The 21,610-nt window shown below is 44.3% G+C and overlaps 1 long non-coding RNA gene across 1 annotated transcript in view; it reads left to right on the plus strand.

Annotated features, from left to right (window-relative positions):
* Positions 1 to 21,610, plus strand: part of LOC130357781 (uncharacterized) — a 63,745-nt gene that overhangs the window by 30,815 nt on the left and 11,320 nt on the right. Inside the window, exon 2 of the long non-coding RNA XR_008889260.1 lies at positions 10,116 to 10,289. This is a non-coding gene — a long non-coding RNA (uncharacterized LOC130357781). The remainder of the gene's footprint in view (positions 1 to 10,115; positions 10,290 to 21,610) is intronic.

The raw sequence follows: 21,610 nt of genomic DNA on the forward strand, positions 1-21,610 counted from the left end.
AATAGATATTATATGACCAATCCTCAAAGAATAGTAAAGAGAAGAGGCAAGATGGAGAGAAATAGAAGAAAAAGAAAAAAGGAAGGGAAAAATATAGAAAAAATAAGCTTACTCAATATAATATAGTAAATGTAGACAGTAGAAATATAGAAAACCTGAATCAAGGTTGGGAATAATATGAACAATGTTTAATAGTATTAAAAAATATCACACTTCACATCTGGGCAGGGCCCTTGCACCAGATGTTAGCATATAAAAACATAAATGAAAATGTCCGTATATATAGAAAAAAATTGTGAATGTCAGTATATAAGAAAGTACAATGATATGTTATCACGGTAAATTGCAGTACGATAAGTTCAGGGAGCGGTAGTTTACAATACACTTGGTATATGCGGTAGTATCCGATAGTACCTGTAAGTCGGGATATAGTTCACTTACTGACAATATGCAGCCGGTATTCTCGAGAGTGGCAATCTCAGTGTAAGGGCAGGTATCGGTGCTGGCATGGCGTAGCGTCCGGCCTCTGTACAGGTAAGCAGTCTCGGTGAGATAGATGATCCCGGCAATGTGCAGGCTGGCATCGAAAGCGTCCGGCCAATTGAGGTAGATGTAGCAAGGTGATAGGTAAACCGTAGTACTTGTTGTCCTCGTATTTTGGAGGAAAGAGTATTGCGAGTGTGATCAGCAGTGGTCCGATAAATGGGGTACTGCAGCACTGCCCAGACCACACAAAAAAAGGGCTATAAATGTCATATAAAGGTGGTTGTTATAATAATTGGTTAAAATACAAGGCTATACACATTTCAAGATGGCTGTCTCATTCCTCAGTAGCCATAAAATGTGTATCAACATCCCAGGATCCTGGTTTATATAAAGTAAAAAGTAATGATGTCACAAAAAAGGGAGGAGATAAAGACGCAGGTAAGACATGGAAAAGTATTCCGCATATGAGTTGTCTTAATATAAATAGATATATTGGACTTGAAAAGTAGAATAGGCAAAAGAGAAGAGCAGAAGGGAAAAAATAAAAGAAAATAGATGAATAGAAATCTATGTGCTGTTGCATAACCAAAATGGTAGAGAAAGAGATTACTACATAAATAAAAATAAATATAAATAAGTATTACTAAGATACTATTAAACATAGCTGTATGAGGAATTAAATATATACCGACACAGTTATTGAAATATATGTGCAGATATTCATGGATAGAAATACATTAATCATATAAGTATGCATAAATAAATACACATATAAATGAACGCTAATGCCCACTAAAATAGATATAAAGATACATATAAAAATATATATGAGCAGATACATAAAAGAACATATAAAATGCATATAAAAATATGAATAAAAATACAAAAATCACATATTGACTTAAAGTATGAGCCGGGGTCAACCCCAGGCTCAGTCATCGGGTCGGTAACGACCTGCCGATGACGGTTCATGGGGAGAAACCCGACTCATATGTCCTAGAGGAATCCAAAAAGCTCCAATTCGGTATTGAGTCCCTTGTGAATTAGTGAATCGAACTCAAAGATTTTTCTTGTTTCGGCTCGTGACATACGAGTAATTAAATCCCTTCCTCTCCAACACCTTCTAACAGTATGTAGTGCTACAAATATTAGCTCCGACAGGTCTTTTTTAAATATTTTTTGTGGTCTGGGCAGCGCTGCAGTACCCCATATATTGGATCACTGCTGATTGCGCACGCGATCCTCTTTCCTCCAAAACACGAGGACGCCAGGGACTGCGGTTTATCTATCACCTTGCTACTTCTACCTCAATTGGCCGAACACTCTCCTTGCCAGCCTGCACATTGCCGAGGATCCTCTACCTCACCGAGACTACTTACCTGTACGGAGGCCGGACGCCACTCCGTGCCAGCGCCGATACCTGCCCTCACTCTGAGACTGCCACTTTCGAGAATACCGGCCGCATATTGTCAGTAAGTGAACTATATCCCGGCTTACAGGTACTATCGAATATACCAAGTGTATTTTAAACTACCGCTCCCTGAACTTATCACACTGCAATTTACCGTGATATCATATCATTGAATTTTATCATATACGGACATTTACAATTTTTTCCTATATATACGGACATTTTCAGACCATCTTTATATACTCATCTTTTAGGTGGTTGTTGTGTTCATATATTCTTACATTCATATGTTTTTTTATGCTAACATCTGGTGCAAGGGCCCTGCCCAGATGTGAGGTGTGATATTTATTAATACTACTAGCTGAGTACCCGGCGTTGCCCGGTTTTACCTTCCTTGTTGTGGAGGAAAATCAACAGAGGAGGAAGCTTTTGACTTCATATCCAATCCCCATATATTGTTCTCATATCCCAACCCCATATCCCGTCCTCCTACCCAGCCTCCTATCTCAACCTCCTATCCTGTCCTCCTATCCCGACCTCCTATCCCGACCTCCTATCCCGTCCTCCTATCCCGTCCGCCTATCTCGACCTCCTATCTCCCCCTCATATCTTGACCTCCTTACTCGACCTCCTATCCCACCCTCCTATCCCAACCTCCTATTCCATCCTCCTATCCCCTCCTCCTATGTCGACCTCCTATCCCGACCTCCTATCCCGACCTCCTATCCCGTCCTCCTATGTCGACCTCCTATCCCCTCCTCTTATCCCGTCCTCCTAACTCGACCTCCTATTGCGAAGTCCTATCTCGACCTCCTATCCCGTCCTCCAATCCCGACCTCCTATCCCGACCTCCTACCCCGTCCTCCTATCCCATCCTCATATCCTGACCTCCTAACTTGACCTCCTATCCCATCCTCCTATCCCCTCCACCTATTTCGACCTCCTATCCCGACCTCCTATCCCGTCCTCCTATCTTGACCTCCTATCCCGTCCTCATATCCCAACCTCCTATCTCGACCTCCTATCTCGACCTCCTATCTCGACCTCCTATCTCGACCTCGTATCCCGACCTCCTATCCCGACCTCCTATCCCGACCTCCTATCCTGTCCTCCTATCCCGACCTCCTATCCCGACCTCCATTCCCATCCTCCTATCCCATACTCCTATCTCAACCTCCTCTCCCGACCTCCTATCCTAACCTCCTATCCCGTCCTCCTATCCCGTCCTCCTATCCTGTCCTCATATCCTGACCTCCCATCCCATTCTCAAATCCCGTCCTCAAATCCTGACCTCCTAACTCAACCTCCTATCCCGACCCGTAATATGTGCACCAGGTATTAAAATATCTCCAGCCGTACAGAAGTTATGTGAAAACATACATTTCCCATTGATTTTCATGGGACTTTAAACAAAAACCCCGACACACAAATGGGAGTGGTGAAAGGTTAAATTAACTATCCTATATTTTAAGTGGACATATAAGTAACATGTGACCAAGTATTATCGAAATATCTCCAGCCGTTTGGAAGTTATGCAGTAACATATATTTCCTATAGAGTTATATGGGACTTTAAACATAAACCCCGCCCCTGGCAAATGGGGGTGAGTAAGGGTTAAATTAACTATCCTATTTTTGTTGTTGACATATAAGTAACATGTGCCAAGTTTCATGTTAATATCTTTAGCCGTTTTGACGTTTTTGTGGAACATACATTATTATTTTTGCTATCTTTTTCTCTTTTTCCCTTCCTTTTTTCTATTTCTTCTATTTCTCTCCATCTCGCTTCTTCTCTTTACTATCCTTTGAGGACTGGTCATATAATGTCTATTATATGCGTATTTTTCATTTTACAAGGTCTTTCTGGGATTTAGACCAATCCAGTTAACCTCAGGATAGCTTACCTGAGTGTGCTACACATACACCCATAGATATATAGATACATTTTTGCTTTTTTTTCAACTGCATTTGGAGTGCTGCATCACTTTTTTTTTGGGATTTAAACGGGACTTATTGGACCTGGTCTCTAAGGATTGCTTGCACCTTGAATCTTTATTTTACCTCTATCTGCTGGGGAGTGTTGCTATCTAGATTTTGATAGATAGATAGATAGATATGAGAGATAGATAGATATATAGGCAGACAGATATCCAAACCAAAAGAATCCAGCAGCACTCCGATGTATGTGAAAAACTTAATGTAGTTTATTTACCCAATGTCATAGCGACATTTCGACTGCCCACTAATAGGCTTTTTCAAGCATGCTTGAGAAAGGCTGCAATTGGGCAGCCGAAATGTCGCTATGACATTGGGTGAATAAACTACACTAAATTGTTCATGTATATCAGAGTGCTGTTGGATTCTTTTGGTGTGGATACCCTGTGTAGCCCGTGACCTCGGTTGTCGTCTGCTTGCACCCGACATATTCCTGGCATTCGTACGGTTGTGCTGCTTCTTCTTGTTTCTTCTAGATAGATAGATAGATAGATATGAGATAGATCGATAGATAGATAGATATGAGATAGATAGATAGATGGTTTAGTGGTTTAGTCATTGGATGACTGCATTAGAATCGTTTAAGTATTTAAAAAGTAATAAATAGCCTTTGTGCTTACTTCATAAACTTGTCAGATTGTCTTCATTTTATTTTCCTGAACAAACTGAATTTCAGTACTGCTCATCCCCAGCCAGTTAATAAATACATCACCCTAAAAACTGCTGCGGTATTAAATTTACAGCAGATAAAATATGGATGAAGTTGCTGCGCTTCAGGTACGTCAACTGTGATTTAATATCTCTCACTAGTCTTATGAGGAGTAAAAGATTACTCGGCTGCTCAGACAGCAAGATAGTGACCTTTGCTCCTCAGTAAGAGCCACTCAGCAAATAGCACCAAATGAAGAAGTAGAATAACATATAGATTTACCATAAGAAAAAATTGATCTCAAACCATATATCAAATCTGCTGATCAGAGCTGTACAAAAATACCTCATAATCTTGGTATGTAATTGCAAAAGTTTCAGATTGAAAGAAAATGCTTACAGTCATGAAAAAGACTGTGTTTCCTTTCATCCGGTGTCAGATTAAGGCATTTCAGAGGCCGCCAATGCTTGATTACTCCATAGTAATGTATCTGAACCAGACATTAAAAAAATCATTGTACTTAGCTAAAAATGACCAGAGGAGGCGTCAGAAAATGTTCCATTATTTTGTTTTCATTCAGTGATTCAGTGGTCTCATCATTGGGAACGTTTCTGGTTTTATGGCTATTTTATCATCTTTAATGGAATAAAACATGAAGGAAAGTCATCTTCACTGTCTTTTGTTTTATTTATATATCTAGCAAAAAGCTTCATATGACATCCTGTACTGTAGCAACCCCTGCTTTCCAAGAATACAAGCCCTGAGTTAGAGATGACCAGCTACTGCAATGCCAGTTTATTTAATACTGGAGTTCATATGCCTGGGAATCAGGAGCTCCGGTTCCCAAAGTGCCAAAGGCCTGGAGCAATAAACATCTGATAGTAAATAGATATATTTGTTATAATGTATTAGTGGAAGGTCATGCATGGATTCCGAGAGGATTTACCACTGTGGATTTTCCTGCAGATTTCCTATGATGAAAATAAAATATCTATTTTGCATCCTCAGTCATGGATTATGCTGCAGATCTGATGGAAGCAGAAGCAATAGGCTTGTTGGTGGATTTTACTGCAGATTATAATTTCCCTATGTACTTTAATCTTCAACAAATCTAGAGTATAAATAGACAAGTTACAGATTTAAAGGGGCAATCTTATAAAACGTATTCCCTATCCACTGTACTCTGCCATCTCCAGCAGCTCCACAGACAATGAATGGTGTGGTGGCACACATGTGACTCATTCAAAACAAAGAATTGGGGCCCCATTTTTCCCCCTGCAATCTGACTATTCTGTGAATAGGGGATAAGTGTTATAACTCTGAATACCCCTTTAACTACCCCCCATGGGTCAATTTCCATGTAGAAAAATTCTGCAGCATGTGGATGAAACTTTTAAACACTCATCCACTTTGCTGCTACTGTGTTCCTTGGTGAATTTTTCTTACAAAAAAACCTTTACCTGTCACTAAACGTACCTTATGTAATTATAAGACACTTTGCTATTTGCTTGCTGTTAAAATTCCCAACCTTTATGTGTTTTTAATGTGAATGACAAAACATCCACTAGGTGGCTCTGTTCTGTTTCCTGCCGCAAGTCAAACAGTTAGTTTGGTCTCTTCCCAGCCTGGCAGGAGACCAAACTCAGGAAGTGCGTGCGGGGCATGGTGAGGCACATCTCTCGTAGGCTTCAGTGACGTTGCGCCTGCTGGAGAACACCCACTTTCTCCTTCCAGGAGCTCACACAATGTAAGTAAGGGGTAAGGTATGATGCAGAGCTCTTTAACCCCTTAAGGACGCAGGACGTAAATGTACGTCCTGGTGAGGTGGTACTTAACGCACCAGGACGTACATTTACGTCCTAAGCATAACCGCGGGCATCGGAGCGATGCCCGTGTCATGCGCGGCTGATCCCGGCTGCTGATCGCAGCCAGGGACCCGCCGGCAATGGCCGACGCCCGCGATCTCGCGGGCGTCCGCCATTAACCCCTCAGGTGCCGGGATCAATACAGATCCCGGCATCTGCAGCAGTTCGCGATTAAAATGAACGATCGGATCGCCCGCAGCGCTGCTGCGGGGATCCGATCATTCATAACGCCGCACGGAGGTCCCCTCTCCTTCCTCCGTGCGGCTCCCGGCGTCTCCTGCTCTATTCTGTGATCGAGCAGACCAGAGCAGGAGATGACCGATAATACTGATCTGTTCTATGTCCTATACATAGAACAGATCAGTATTAGCAATCATGGTATTGCTATGAATAGTCCCCTATGGGGACTATTCAAGTGTAAAAAAAAATGTTAAAAAATGTAAAAGTAAAAGTAAAAAAAAAGTGAAAAATCCCCTCCCCCAATAAAAAAGTAAAACGTCCGTTTTTCCTATTTTACCCCCAAAAAGCGTAAAAAACATTTTTTATAGACATATTTGGTATCACCACGTGCGTAAATGTCCGAATTATTAAAATAAAATGTTAATGATCCCGTACGGTGAACGGCGTGAACGAAAAAAAATTTTAAAAGTCCAAAATTCCTACTTTTTTAATACATTTTATTAAAAAAAAAATTATAAAAAATGTATTAAAAGTTTTTTATATGCAAATGTGGTATCAAAAAAAAGTACAGATCATGGCGCAAAAAATGAGCCCCCATACCACCGCTTATACGGAAAAATAAAAAAGTTATAGGTCATCAAAATGAAGGGATTATAAACGTACTAATTTGGTTAAAATGTTTGTGATTTTTTTTAAGCGCAACAATAATATAAAAGTATATAATAATGGGTATCATTTTAATCGTATTGACCCCCAGAATAAAGAACACATGTCATTTTTACCAGAAATTGTACGGCGTGAAAACAAAACCTTCCAAAATTAGCAAAATTGCGTTTTTCGTTTTAATTTCCCCACAAAAATAGTGTTTTTTGGTTGCGCCATACATTTTATGATATAATGAGTGATGTCATTACAAAGGACAACTGGTCGCGCAAAAAACAAGCCCTCATACTAGTCTGTGGATGAAAATATAAAAGAGTTATGATTTTTAGAAGGCGAGGAGGAAGAAATGAAAACGTCCTTAAGGCCAAAATGGGCTGAGTCCTTAAGGGGTTAAAGCTTGGAAAGTTTTTAAGGGCATTAGGGGTGTTGGGAGTAGTTAGGGAATATAATCTGAGTTAATTTAGAAAATATGATTTGATGACAGCTTTGAGAAATATCTGCAGAAAGCGTGGGCCAGTAGAGACAATTATATTTACTATACCATAATATGGGTCAACAGAGATAAATCTACTTAACCCTTTAAAGACGCAGCGTTTTTCTGTTTTTGCATTTTCATTTTTTCCTCATCACCTTCTAAAAATCCCAACGCTTTCAATTTTGCACCTACAGACCATATAAGGGCTTATATTTTGCGCCACCAATTATACTTTTTAATGACATCAATCATTTCATCACAAAATTTATGGCGAAACCAGAAAAAAATATTTGAGGGCCAAAATTGAAAAAATGCCATTTTGTAACTTTTGGGGCTTCCAATTCTATGCAGTACACTTTTTGCTAAACATGACACCATATCTTTATTCTGTAGGTCAATACAGTTACAAGGATACCTAATTTATATAGGTTTTATTTTATTTTACTACTTTAAAAAAATTATAACTAAATGCACCAAAATTAGTATGTGTAAAATTGGCATCTTCTGACCCCTATAACTTTGTATTTTTCCGTATATTTCCGGGATAAATGAGGGCTCATTTTTTGCGTCATGATCTGAAGTTTTTATTGGTGCCATTTTTATTTTGATGGGACTTTTTGATCAGTTTTTATACATTTTTTTAGGGTATACAAAGTGAACAAAAATATGCAATTTTGGACTTTTGATTTTTTTTTACATGTACGCAATTGACCATGCGATTTAATTAACATTATATTTTTATAGTTCGGGCATTTATTTTTTTTAAATGGAAAAGGGGGTGATTCAAACTTTTAGCAGGGAAGTGGTTAAATCACATTCATTAACAATTTTTTTACACTATTTTTTTTTTGCAATGTTATAGCCTCCATAGGGGATTATAACATGCAATACCTTGATTGAAGACACTGATCAATGCATTGCATTGATCAGTGTTATCGGTGTTCTGCTGCTTAAGCCTGGATCTCAGGCATGGAGCAGCAGAGCGACGATCGGACGGCAGGAGACAAGGTAAGAATCCTCCTGCTGTCCTCTCAGCTGTTCGGGATGACGCAATTTCACCGGTCTCGAACAGCCCACTGAGCTAACCGGCAACACTTTTCTCCCGGTTTAGACGCCACGGTTAACTTTGATTACGGCATCTAAAGGGTTAATATGGACATAAGCCTGATCGCCGATGTCCGGTATCAATCGCTGGTCCTGCCTGCTGATAGCAACTGGGACCTGCCAGTTATGAAGCGCGCTCAGTGTAAATATATGCCAGTGGTCATTAAGGGGTTAATATAGCATATTATTGGATGTCATTAATTACCATCATTACACAAGTGCACTGTGCAGACCAAACATGGCCAGTCATGTCTACATACTGACATCCTGAAGTACAGACTGCGTTATGGATGAATTAGGTGTATTTGAAACAGGGTAACCTTTATTAACTTTCCCTTCTAAAATTGTTGTGTTTTCTCCTTTAGACCAGGTTTCCACACAGGTCTTTTTCTGGAATTAATTTTGGAAAACTGCCACTGCATTTTTTAAGCCAATGCCAGAAGTGTATTCAAAAGAAATGAGAAATAGAATTAGAATTTTCCTTCCTGCTGGATTTACTTCAGAATTTGGCTCAAAAACTGCAGTGTCAGTTTTCCATAAAATGACAGAAAATGTGTGGAAACCTAGCCATATAGTTGTTTTGTCCCATTGATGTGTCCTCACTTACTGTTCTTTTGAGTTTACCTTCCCATGTGTCCTTCACATAAACAATACCCAGCAGACCTCTGGGTGCAGCGGTGCATCTCACTGATCACCAGGAAACATCGTTTTCCGGTGCCAGCTTGAAGGAGGAGCACTATATTTAGGAAATATGAGAATAACAATCACCTTTTTGCCTTTGACCGAACCCAGCCGTGGTTACAATTCATGTAGAATCTTAAAACTTTTTAAATAATTGTTTTATGGTTCATACATATATAAATGAGCCCACGGAAACATTTTCTATGACAAGAATACAGTTCTTACGCCGACCAGCACTTAATGTACTACAGCAAATCTATGAAAAAAGTTACTTTGTTGATTAACATTCTCCCGGAGTAAAACATGAGAAATATATAACAATGAAATGAATTAAAAGACAGAGATGGCGTTAAGTCAGTCAATTGAGACTTTTCTGCAGAAGTCACTATAGGCCAACACATTCTGCCTAATCTTTATTGTCTGCCGCATTCAGCAAGCAGTGGAGGTGCAGGGAGGAAAACTTTCTATTCAATCCCGAAAACTCAATGTGCAGAATTACTGAAGCTCCTCTTGCAGCCCGAGCATTCTAAACCTCCACACAATTTGTTTTTAAATTAAGTATTTCAGAATGAACAGATTCTTTTTTTCTTATTCTTTTTTTTTCTAGGAAAAACTATTTAATGTACTATTCTGACCCCTGGACAATAGTAACAATTGAGAACTGGTTTATTTCCAAAACTGGACTAGAAACTTTGATAATTCTGGAAGTTATCTCTTTGGCAGAATAGATGGGGAGCTTTGAGGCAGCTGCTGCTCGGTGGTGGTGTTGCTTCATCAAGAGGTGAAATTTTTTTTAAACACAGTTGCTTATTTCTCATGTTTTGTCCCATCTGCTTATGGTTAGAACATTGTAGAACAGTAGACCTCCTCAACAACAGCCTCCCCCCCACACACACTCCTGGAAACACAATAGGTTGCACAGCCTTAGGTGACAGATGTGCATTCTATTACAAGCATATTGTAGATGGAAATGTGTGAAAAGCGTGTTTCTTTTGTGCCTTTGTGATGTGTTCCATCTTTGTTCATCTTCAGCCATGATAGTAAATTTTAAAAAAAGCAACCAAAAAAAATATTATTGTAAATTGAAAGTCGTCAAGTTCTAGAAACTGTGTGAAAGTTTTTTTTTTTTACTATACTATATAAAACTTGTTTGATATAATAGATACCTGTATAACAGGCAATGCAGCACCTAAGTATAGGAATTGTAGTGATTGTTTTCTATCATTACAAAAAAAATTGCATCAGGTGTAATACTGTTATTTTGAGTTGGTTTCTAACTTAGACGTTACATTTTACAGCACTTCTCTACTACTACTACTACTGAAATTTGTAATAGTAATAATAATAACAGTAATAATAATATTAATAACATTTATTATTATTAATTATACATATATATATATATATATATATATATATATATATATATATATATATATATTGTGATAAGGTGGCAAGGAAAGGGTGTATTTCCTTTGCTCACCCTGAAGAATCTTACCTGCTTCTTAAGTAATGAGGCAGCAGGGAAGGGAGGTGTATATAAGATGGAGTCTCAGTTTAATCTGGGCTCTCCCTTGGAAACAGTATGCTGGCTGTCAGGGGGGGAGACACACGGGCCCTGTTTAGGTAACACGCAGAAGGCGCTGCGAGTGGTACAAGTTCGGGTGTGAACTGGTAGTAAAACAGGTTGCAGGTGGCACAGGTTTTTAACTGGATGAGGGAAGCTCACCAGTTGATAGACAGGGCATGCTTACATGTATAGTCAGTGACCAGACGGTCTAGGGCTTTATTTTTGTTCCTGTTTATGTTTTGTTTTACCTGCAACCTGTGGAAATAAAGCTGGCGAGGAGCCAGACTTGTATGTGGAACTGTGGTCTGTGGTGTTATTGTGAGGAACGTGTCCCGTGGCAAGTGACCAGGACAATCTGAGAGCTAATCCCCAAGACGGATCGTCACATTTTGGTGGAGGATGCAGGCACGCCGTTGCTAAGGGCAACCCGTTACCAAGGGCAACACACGGGCGAGTTGGAGAGGAGCCGTTGCTAGGAGCAACCCCCTGCAAGATTGCAAGTCGGAGGAGCCCAGCAGAGGAGTTCAAGCACAGGATGGTGTCTGTGGAGGAGCGTTGCTAGGGGCAACGGATCGAGATTTTTTTTTTCTGGAAAAAGGACATCATCAGGCCGTTGCTGTAGGCAACCGACGTGGGCCACAACCGGTGGTCGCCAGGATGAAGCCGAGGTCCTGTGAGTTGTTGGTGGGCGGAATCCCACTGTAGGTGGATTTGGATTGTTGCCAGACTGTATCTCAGATTATGCCGGAAATAATTATCTTTGTGAAGTCCCACCCGGAGCCCGGTAAGACTGTTCAAATTACCTTTGATACATGTTTTGGGACAGTAGGCCATATGATGGAGGTATGTGCGGAACTTACAGTTGAAATTGTACTGGGCAGAGACTTTCCGTATTTCTGGCAGCTGTGGGATGCCGAGAGTGCACCTGAGAGTTCGCACCCAAAGGTTCCGGAAGTAGTGAGGACTGGGGGGTCTCTACCGGACTGTGAGAATGGTGCTGTATATTGTGACCCCATGCAGGCTGATAATGTTTTTCTTGAAACACTTATGTTAATGTGTTCTGATGTAAAGAGTTCTGTTCCCACCTCTCGCAGGACAAAAGAAAACCTGTGTGAGCTGGAAATAGAAGGTAAAAAGATGATGGTTTTGTTAGATCCAAAATGTGTAATAAGTCTGGTAAAGACCAGCGTCAGAAAGCCAGACCCTGCTGTAGTGTCTATACAAGCCGGTATTTGGGGTTATAAAACAGTTAATGTGTGTATTTCTACTTTCTATGGTACCATAAGTCATAAGGTTGCAATTGAGCCTACCTTAGAGTATGAAGTAGTGCTGGGGAAGGATTTTCCATTTTTTCAGCAGTTGTGGGAAGATAGTCAGGTGACTAGAGCAGGAACACCTGATAGGCTCACAACACTTGATTTACACCACATAGCAGGGGACAGTAACTCCGCAGAGGCTGAGGACAGGGAGTGTCAGCAGACCCTATGTATATCTCAGGTGGGAGTGTGCCAGACCACTAGGGGAGCTGAAGAACAGTCCACGAGTCAAGTTAAAGAGGTGACTGGAAAAGAAGCTACAGAGATGGCTGTGGAAAAAACAAAACTCAGAAAAAGAGTAACGGTGGAGCTGGGGGCTGCGCTTACGGTCACAGACAGAGTCCTAAGTGAAGAAGATGTGGTGTCTGAACTAGAGAGAGGTCGTAACCAGGAAGGTCGAACCGCTGGACCACATATTGTTGCAGACCCAGGAGCCCTAGTAGTTTTTTCCAGGCCATGGAGAGACTGTCACAAGACAAAAGAAAAGTCTGCCAAGGAGCCGAGAGACAGTTCAGAGGAACTGTTTGGGAATCACCCGGATTCACTGGTGCCCAGAGCCATTGAAGTTGTTGCTAGGGGCAACAAACTTACCGCCAAGGGATTACCGGTCCGACAGGAGTGTTTAGCAAGAGTCTCCAGAGTTGCCAACGTGGTGGGAGAGGAAGAGTGCCAGGTGTCAGTGGCACCTGTTGTTGATGATATTAATGAGGTAAAAGTGGCCGCAACACCGAAAAAGGGGGAGACTTCATCTAGAGATGGAGAAGAGTTGGGTCGATAGTCTGACAGAGGACCAGAGGATGTCTCAAGGTCTAACAGTGGAGTGAGGAGACCGCTGTCAGTAAAAGGTCTCGGAAAAGACGAGCTGGCCTTGGAAAAAAACTGGAGCAGATCCAGAATCTGGAAGAAACCCTGCAGATGGTTTCTGGGAAGTTGATGGAGAAAGAAAAAGGTACATCGCTTGACAGAGGAGAAGGACAAATCACTTGCTGACTTTAAGAAAGAGCAAGAAGCGCTGCTTCAGCTGGAAAAAGTCATGGAGCATCACAAAAGGGAGTTTGTGGCTCTGCAGGATGACCTGCCCTTCTCCTAGGGTCTTGTGACCAGCAAGGAAAGTGAAGTGGAGAGTCTGGTCAAGCGGATGTCATTCCAGGAAGAAGAAGTGATTCTTCTACATGGTGCATATCAGGCTATGCGGAGTGATCACAAGGCTAGGCTGGTAGCCATGGAAAAACTGAAAAAGAGAAGAATGAAATGAAGATGGAAGTTGAGGCTCTTGCCAGCAATCTGGAGAGTGTCTCTAAAGCTAAGAGACAACTTGAGGAGGAAATCAAGGCGAAGAATGCCCTTGCACATGCTCTTCAATCTGCTCGTCATGACAATGACTTGCTCTGTGAGCAGTATGAGGAGGCCCTGGAACAAGTTGAGACGCTTAAACATGAAAACAAGAACTTGCAACAGGAGATCTCAGATCTATCTGAACAGATTGGTGAGAGTGGAAAATTTATCAATGAGTTAGAGAAGACCAAGAAACAGTTGCTGGACAGTGAGAAGATGAACTCTGCACAACTCAAGAGTGAGTAGCTGAAATATATAAAGCTGGAAGATGACATGAAGATCTTAAAAGAGAGCCTGGAAGCGCAGAACGAAACGCAAGGCAGAAGGTCCCACGTAGCTGCCTTGGTTTTACTGGGAGCGCAACTCTACGAGCAGATGGCTCTTGTTACGCCGAGCGCTCCGGGTCCCCGCTCCTCCCCGGAGCGCTCGCTACACTTCCCTCACTGCAGCGCCCCGGTCGGTTCCACGGACCCGGGGCGCTGCGTTACCACCTCCGGCCGGGATGCGATTCGCGATGCGGGTAGCGCCCGCTCGCGATGCGCACCCCGGCTCCCGTACCTTACTCGCTCCCCGTCAGTTCTGTCCCGGCGCGCGCGGCCCCGCTCCCTAGGGCGCGCGCGCGCCGGGTCTTTGCGATTTAAAGGGCCACTGCACCGCTGATTGGTGCAGTGGTTCCAATTAGTGTTTACACCTGTGCACTTCCCTATATCACCTCACTTCCCCTTCACTCCCTCGCCGGATCTTGTTGCCCTAGTGCCAGTGAAAGCGTTCCTTGTGTGTTCCTTGCCTGTGATTCCAGACCTTCTGCCGTTGCCCCTGACTACGATCCTTGCTGCCTGCCCCGACCTTCTGCTACGTCCGACCTTGCTTCTGTCTACTCCCTTGTACCGCGCCTATCTTCAGCAGCCAGAGAGGTTGAGCCGTTGCTAGGGGATACGACCTGGTCACTACCGCCGCAGCAAGACCATCCCGCTTTGCGGCGGGCTCTGGTGAAAACCAGTAGTGACTTAGAACCGATCCTCTAGCACGGTCCACGCCAATCCCTCTCTGGCACAGAGGATCCACTACCTGCCAGCCGGCATCGTGACAGTAGATCCGGCCATGGATCCCGCTGAAGTTCCTCTGCCAGTTGTCGCTGACCTCACCACGGTGGTCGCCCAGCAGTCACAACAGATTGCGCAACAAGGCCAACAGCTGTCTCAACTGACTGTTATGCTACAACAGTTACTACCACAGCTCCAGCAATCATCTCCTCCGCCAGCTCCTGTACCTCCTCCGCAGCGAGTGGCCGCTTCTGGAATACGACTATCCTTGCCGGATAAATTTGATGGGGACTCTAAGTTTTGCCGTGGCTTTCTTTCCCAATGTTCATTACACTTGGAGATGATGTCGGACCAGTTCCCCACTGAAAGGTCTAAGGTGGCTTTCGTAGTCAGCCTGCTGTCTGGAAAAGCCCTGGCTTGGGCCACACCGCTCTGGGACCGCAATGACCCCGTCACTGCCTCTGTACACTCCTTCTTCTCGGAAATTCGAAGTGTCTTTGAGGAACCTGCCCGAGCCTCTTCTGCTGAGACTGCCCTGTTGAACCTGGTCCAGGGTAATTCTTCCGTTGGCGAGTATGCCGTACAGTTCCGTACCCTTGCTTCAGAATTATCCTGGAATAATGAGGCACTCTGCGCGACCTTTAAAAAAGGCCTATCCAGCAACATTAAAGATGTTCTGGCCGCACGAGAAATCCCTGCTAACCTACATGAACTCATCCATCTTGCCACTCGCATTGACATGCGTTTTTCCGAACGGCGTCAGGAGCTCCGCCAGGATATGGACTCTGTTCGCACGAGGCGTTTCTTCTCCCCGGCTCCTCTCTCCTCTGGTCCCCTGCAATCTGTTCCTGTGCCTCCCGCCGTGGAGGCTATGCAGGTCGACCGGTCTCGCCTGACACCCCAAGAGAGGACACGACGCCGCATGGAGAATCTCTGCCTGTACTGTGCTAGTACCGAACACTTCCTGAAGGATTGTCCTATCCGTCCTCCCCGCCTGGAAAGACGTCCGCTGACTCCGCACAAAGGTGAGACAGTCCTTGATGTCTACTCTGCTTCTCCACGTCTTACTGTGCCTGTGCGGATGTCTGCCTCTGCCTTCTCCTTCTCTGCTGTGGCCTTCTTGGACTCTGGATCTGCAGGAAATTTCATCTTAGCCTCTCTCGTCAACAGGTTTAACATCCCGGTGACCAGTCTCGCCAGACCCCTCTACATCAATTGTGTAAACAATGAAAGATTGGACTGTACTATACGTTTCCGCACGGAGCCCCTTCTAATGTGCATCGGATCTCATCACGAGAGGATTGAACTGTTGGTCCTCCCCAATTGCACTTCTGAAATCCTTCTTGGACTTCCCTGGCTTCAACTCCATTCCCCAATCCTGGATTGGTCCACTGGGGAGATCAAGAGTTGGGGGCCCTCTTGTTCCAAGGACTGCTTAAAACCGGTTCCCAGTAAACCTTGCCGTGTCCCTGTGCTTCCTCATGTAACCGGTCTCCCTAAGGCCTATATGGACTTTGCGGACGTTTTTTGCAAAAAACAAGCTGAGACTCTACCTCCTCACAGGCCTTATGATTGTCCCATTGACCTCCTCCCGGGCACTACTCCACCCCGGGGCAGAATCTATCCTCTGTCCGTCCCAGAGACTCTTGCCATGTCTGAATACGTCCAAGAAAATTTAAAAAAGGGCTTTATCCGTAAATCCTCCTCTCCTGCCGGAGCCGGATTTTTCTTTGTGTCCAAAAAAGATGGCTCTCTACGTCCTTGCATTGACTACCGCGGTCTTAATAAAATCACGGTTAAGAACCGCTACCCCCTACCCCTCATCTCTGAACTCTTTGATCGTCTCCAAGGTGCCCATATTTTTACCAAACTGGACTTAAGAGGTGCTTATAATCTCATCCGCATCAGAGAGGGGGATGAATGGAAAACGGCATTTAACACCAGAGATGGACACTTTGAGTATCTGGTCATGCCCTTTGGTCTATGCAACGCCCCTGCCGTCTTCCAAGACTTTGTTAATGAAATTTTTCGTGATCTACTATACTCCTGTGTTGTTGTATATCTGGACGATATCCTGATTTTTTCTGCCAATCTTGAAGAACACCGCCAGCATGTCCGTATGGTTCTTCAGAGACTTCGTGATAATCAACTCTATGCCAAAATAGAGAAATGTCTGTTTGAATGCCAATCTCTTCCTTTTCTAGGATACTTGGTCTCTGGCCAGGGACTACAAATGGACCCAGATAAACTCTCTGCCGTCTTAGATTGGCCACGCCCCTCCGGACTCCGTGCCATCCAACGTTTTTTGGGGTTCGCCAATTATTACAGGCAATTTATTCCACATTTTTCTACCATTGTGGCTCCTATTGTGGCTTTAACAAAAAAAAATGCCGATCCCAAGTCTTGGCCTCCTCAAGCGGAAGACGCCTTTAAACGACTCAAGTCTGCCTTTTCTTCGGCTCCCGTGCTCTCCAGACCTGACCCATCTAAACCCTTCCTATTGGAGGTTGATGCCTCCTCAGTGGGAGCTGGAGCTGTCCTTCTACAAAAAAACTCTTCCGGGCATGCTGTTACTTGTGGTTTTTTTTCCAGGACCTTCTCTCCGGCGGAGAGGAACTACTCCATCGGGGATCGAGAGCTTCTAGCCATTAAATTAGCACTTGAGGAATGGAGGCATCTGCTGGAGGGATCAAGATTTCCAGTTATTATTTACACCGATCACAAGAACCTCTCCTACCTCCAGTCTGCCCAACGGCTGAATCCTCGTCAGGCCAGGTGGTCTCTGTTCTTTGCCCGATTTAATTTTGAAATTCACTTTCGGCCTGCTGATAAAAACATTAGGGCCGATGCTCTCTCTCGTTCCTCAGATGCCTCTGAAATTGAACTCTCTCCTCAACACATCATTCCTCCTGACTGCCTGATTTCCACTTCTCCAGCCTCCATCAGGCAAACTCCTCCAGGAAAGACCTTTGTTTCTCCACGCCAACGCCTTGGGATCCTCAAATGGGGTCACTCCTCCCATCTCGCAGGTCATGCGGGCATCAAGAAATCTGTGCAACTCATCTCTCGCTTCTATTGGTGGCCGACTCTAGAGACTGATGTGGTGGACTTTGTGCGAGCCTGCACTATCTGTGCCCGGGATAAGACTCCTCGCCAGAAGCCCGCTGGTTTTCTTCATCCTCTACCTGTCCCCGAACAACCTTGGTCTCTGATTGGTATGGATTTTATTACTGACTTACCCCCATCCCATGGCAACACTGTTATTTGGGTGGTCGTTGATCGATTCTCCAAAATGGCACATTTCATCCCTCTTCCTGGTCTTCCTTCAGCGCCTCAGTTGGCTAAACAATTTTTTGTACACATTTTTCGTCTTCACGGGTTGCCTACACAGATCGTCTCGGATAGAGGCGTCCAATTTGTGTCTAAATTCTGGAGGGCTCTCTGTAAACAACTCAAGATTAAATTAAATTTTTCTTCTGCATACCATCCTCAATCCAATGGACAAGTAGAGAGAATTAACCAGATCTTGGGTGACTATTTACGACATTTTGTTTCCTCCCGCCAGGATGACTGGGCAGATCTTCTACCTTGGGCCGAATTCTCGTATAATTTCAGAATCTCTGAATCTTCCTCCAAATCTCCGTTTTTCGTGGTGTACGGCCGTCACCCTCTTCCCCCCCTCCCTACCCCCTTGCCCTCTGGTCTGCCCGCTGTGGATGAAATTTCTCGTGATCTTTCCACCATATGGAAAGAGACCCAAAATTCTCTCTTACAGGCTTCTTCTCGCATGAAGAGATTCGCAGATAAGAAAAGAAGAGCTCCTCCCATTTTTTCCCCTGGAGACAAGGTATGGCTCTCCGCTAAATATGTCCGTTTCCGTGTCCCGAGCTATAAGTTGGGACCACGCTATCTTGGTCCTTTTAAAGTTTTGTGTCAAATTAATCCTGTCTCTTACAAACTTCTTCTTCCTCCTTCTCTTCGTATCCCTAATGCCTTTCACGTCTCTCTTCTTAAACCTCTCATCCTCAACCGTTTTTCTCCTAAATCTGTTCCTCCCACTCCTGTTTCCGGCTCCTCGGACATCTTCTCTGTCAAAGAGATTTTGGCCTCTAAAAAGGTCAGGGGAAGAACTTTTTTTTTAGTGGATTGGGAGGGTTGTGGTCCAGAAGAGAGGTCCTGGGAACCTGAGGACAATATCCTGGACAAAAGTCTGATCCTCAGGTTCTCAGGCCCCAAGAAGAGGGGGAGACCCAAGGGGGGGGGTACTGTTACGCCGAGCGCTCCGGGTCCCCGCTCCTCCCCGGAGCGCTCGCTACACTTCCCTCACTGCAGCGCCCCGGTCGGTTCCACGGACCCGGGGCGCTGCGTTACCACCTCCGGCCGGGATGCGATTCGCGATGCGGGTAGCGCCCGCTCGCGATGCGCACCCCGGCTCCCGTACCTTACTCGCTCCCCGTCAGTTCTGTCCCGGCGCGCGCGGCCCCGCTCCCTAGGGCGCGCGCGCGCCGGGTCTTTGCGATTTAAAGGGCCACTGCACCGCTGATTGGTGCAGTGGTTCCAATTAGTGTTTACACCTGTGCACTTCCCTATATCACCTCACTTCCCCTTCACTCCCTCGCCGGATCTTGTTGCCCTAGTGCCAGTGAAAGCGTTCCTTGTGTGTTCCTTGCCTGTGATTCCAGACCTTCTGCCGTTGCCCCTGACTACGATCCTTGCTGCCTGCCCCGACCTTCTGCTACGTCCGACCTTGCTTCTGTCTACTCCCTTGTACCGCGCCTATCTTCAGCAGCCAGAGAGGTTGAGCCGTTGCTAGGGGATACGACCTGGTCACTACCGCCGCAGCAAGACCATCCCGCTTTGCGGCGGGCTCTGGTGAAAACCAGTAGTGACTTAGAACCGATCCTCTAGCACGGTCCACGCCAATCCCTCTCTGGCACAGAGGATCCACTACCTGCCAGCCGGCATCGTGACAGCTCTGCTGGCGGACAATGAACAGTTGAGGAAACAATTGCTGTCTTTGGAAGATACTATCAGAGACTTGACAGAGTTACTTGACAGTGAGAGGATGAAGTCCGCTAAGCTCCAGTGTAAGCAGCGAAAATATGAGAGGACCAGGAAGTTCTAAATGAGAGCAGAGACCAAGATATGGTGGAATTGGCTCAAGAAAGGCTTCTGGGGCAGAAGTTACAGGATACAGGGATGCTTTCTCTGAAGCCCAGTAAAAAGTACTCTAATGCTAAGATTGGGGTGAAGCCCTGTAAGAAGTCCCCTGACGCTAGGACTGAGCTGAAACCTGGTGGGAAATCCTCTGAACCTGAGCAGACCAAAAATTCTGAAGGTAATGCTGAGGCAGAGAAATCCTCTGAAGCAGAAGCTAAACCAGAGTCAACCTCAAAAGCTATGAGTAAAGAGAATGGCACAACTGAAGCTACAGGTCAAGAGACGAGTAAGCCTGAAGAAGCTGCAGAGAAGAGCCAAACAGTAGTAGAAGCTGATTCCACACAAGAATCTGAAGGAGCCAGAGACTCTGAAGCCAAACATGAGGAAGCTGGTGCCCCTGAAGAGGAGAAAGCTGGAAGGGATGAGGTGAAACCATGTGAGAAATCCACTGAAGTCAAAACTGTGGTGAAACCAGGTGGGAAGTCCTCTAAATTTGAAACTGAGATGGACCCTTGTCGGAGGTCCTCTGAAGCTACAGAGAACAAGACAGTGGTTGGTGAAGCCACTGAGGCCGAAAGATTCTCTGAAGTAGAGGTCCGACAAGCCAGAAGAAGACAAAGGTTAGAAGCATCGGTCCTCTCTCCTTAATTTCAAGAACCCTGCCCACACCAGGATGAAGAACCTGGTACTGGAGAGGTGTGACCGAGAGACTTGCAATTGGTGGCTGGTAAAAGTCCTGAAGAAAAAAGTCAAGGACTTCAGAGACTGTGGGACAAAAGTTGTCCAAGAGAAAGGAAAGGCAGATGGTTTCTGCCTTTCAAATACATGTGCTCCTTCCCGGTGGTCTGAGCAAAGGGGGGGGGGGGATATGTGATAAGGTGGCAAGGAAAGGGTGTATTTCCTTTGCTCACCCTGAAGAATCTCACCTGCTTCTTAAGTAATGAGGCAGCAGGGAAGGGAGGTGTATATAAGATGGAGTCTCAGTTTAATCTGGGCTCTCCCTTGGAAAAAGTATGCTGGCTGTTAGAGGGGGAGACACACGGGCCCTGTTTAGGTAACACGCAGAAGGCGCTGCGAGTGGTCCAAGTTCGGGTGTGAACTGGTAGTAAAACAGGTTGCAGGTGGCACAGGTTTTTAACTGGATGAGGGAAGCTCACCTGTTGATAGACAGGGCATGCTTACATGTATAGTCGGTGACCAGACGGTCTAGGGCTTTAGTTTTGTTCCTGTTTATGTTTTGTTTTACCTGCAACCTGATCTGTGGTGTTATTGTGAGGAACGTGTCCCGTGGCAAGTGACCAGGACAATCCGAGAGCTAATCCCCAAGACGGATCGTCACAATATATATTATTATTATTATTATTATTATTATCATCATCATCATCATTATACTTAATGGTATTAATGATATGAATATTCATTCTTTGAAGCAAACAGGAACTGTTCACTATAAACTGGACATATGTCATTCATGTATATAAAAATACCTGCAAAAATTTCAAATGAAAATGAACATATCCCTCAGCTTATGCAGGGATGAAAGATTCAAAATAACTTTTATTTGGTTTGTATTTAACTGTCCATATGACAAACAAACATCAAGAAAAGTAATTTATATCTTCAAAGCATATTGGAGTCAATGTCATCGTGTTTAAGGGCCCATCCCTGTGGCCCTTAC

The sequence above is a fragment of the Hyla sarda genome, chromosome 2 (assembly GCF_029499605.1).
Source record: "Hyla sarda isolate aHylSar1 chromosome 2, aHylSar1.hap1, whole genome shotgun sequence".
Taxonomy (NCBI): Eukaryota; Metazoa; Chordata; class Amphibia; order Anura; family Hylidae; genus Hyla; species Hyla sarda.